Below are 1,663 nucleotides of genomic sequence, written 5' to 3' on the forward strand. Positions count from 1 at the left end.
ATATCTGAGACTAATGATTATCGAATGAGCGACATTAAATCAAGTGTGTACTGAATAGGTCTCATGTCTTTGTACGTGTGTGTGTGTGTGTGTGTGTGAGTGGGGGGGGGGGGGGGGGTAGGGGGGTAAGAGGGGGGCGAGAGACATTGAGTGGCTGTGTGGGTGTTTATGTAGAGTCTGTGGGCAACAGCATGACCTTTGCCCTCTCTGGTCTGGTCTGTATGATCCTGTCTCTGTGTGTGTGTGTCTGTGAGTGTATTTTTTATTTGTCCTGATCCCCTGATTCCTCATTCAATGTTCCATTAGAACCAACACAACCTAGAACAGTTCTCCTGTTTGAACTGTTCTCCTGTTAGAACTGTTATCATATTAGAACTGTTCTCCTCCTGATAGAACTGTTCTGTGTGTTCCTGAGAGCACTGTAGCGTGTGCTGGTATGCTGGGAAGCTGCACGCTCCTCCACCGAGGGAGAGAGAGAGAGGGGGAGAGAGAGAGAGAGAGGGGGGGAGAGAAGAGAGAGAGGGAGGAGGCGGAGCCGAGGCCCTGATTCCTTTTAAATGCAGCCCTTTCATTATCATAGCTCCGCCCACTGCTTATCCAGTTACCGGCCCCTCTCCCGCTATTGGTGGGAGGGCTTTAATTATGCAAGGTAGCTGGTCCCTGTGGGGGAGGCGGGGCCTGCGCTGAAAGAAGTCCTTTGGCAGGCAGAATAGGGCTTTTATTGAAGAACCATTAGGGACCAAATCGCTTGTTTAGAGAAAAAAAAAAAAAAAAGGAAGAAAAAAAAAGCTGAACTCCTCCGCTGAAGAAGTCTTCTCCCACTTCTGCTCTCACTGGTGAAGCAGCAGCAGCAGCACAGGAGGAGCAGCACACACAGAGCCCAGCCACTCTGCAGCAGAATGCCAGGAATCCACCGCAGCCCTGTCCCACCTTACACCCGGACCCCCTGAATCCTCCAGAGCAAAACCACCACCTGGCAGACTGGGACCTGAGAGACACCAGGACCAGAGAGACACCAGGACCTGAGAGACACCAGGACTGAAGAGACACCAGAAGAGAGACAGAAGAGACCAGCCAGTAGTCCGTCCACTCGCAGAGAAAGACCAGAGCCTGAGAGAGAGGACACCAGGACCGGATGAACCCTGAAACCAGAGAGACCTGAGAGATACAGGAGTCCAGAGAGAGACCTGAGACTGGACCACAGAGACCCACTCTGGGATCAGACCGAGACCAGAGAGACCGGAACCTGGGAGAAAGGACCAGGTGTCCACCAACAGAGAGAGAGACCGGACTTTTAAGAGAGAGAGAGGCCAGAGACACCAGAACCAGAGAGAGAATAGAACCAGAGAGAGAGAGAAGAACCAGAGAGAGAGCATAACCTTGGAGCTCGAGACCAGAGGAGCCGGCAGTAGAAGCACGTGAGAGGAGCTGCCACAACGCTCTCTCCTGTCCCCCTCTGCCCGGGTCGACACAGCCACAGGTGTCCCTCCTCCCTCTTCTCTCCTCCATCTACTCCCTCTCCTCTCTCTCCTCTCCTCCTCCCTCTCCTCCCTCTCCTCCTCTCCTCTCCTCCTCCCTCTCCTCTCCTCCTCTCCTCTCCTCTCTCTCACTCGTCGGGGCCTTGGGGGAGCGTGTGTGTCCGTGGCCCAGAGAGGGAGAGGCG

This window comes from Micromesistius poutassou (genome assembly GCF_964030765.1).
Source record: "Micromesistius poutassou genome assembly, chromosome: 9".
Lineage (NCBI taxonomy): Eukaryota > Metazoa > Chordata > Actinopteri > Gadiformes > Gadidae > Micromesistius > Micromesistius poutassou.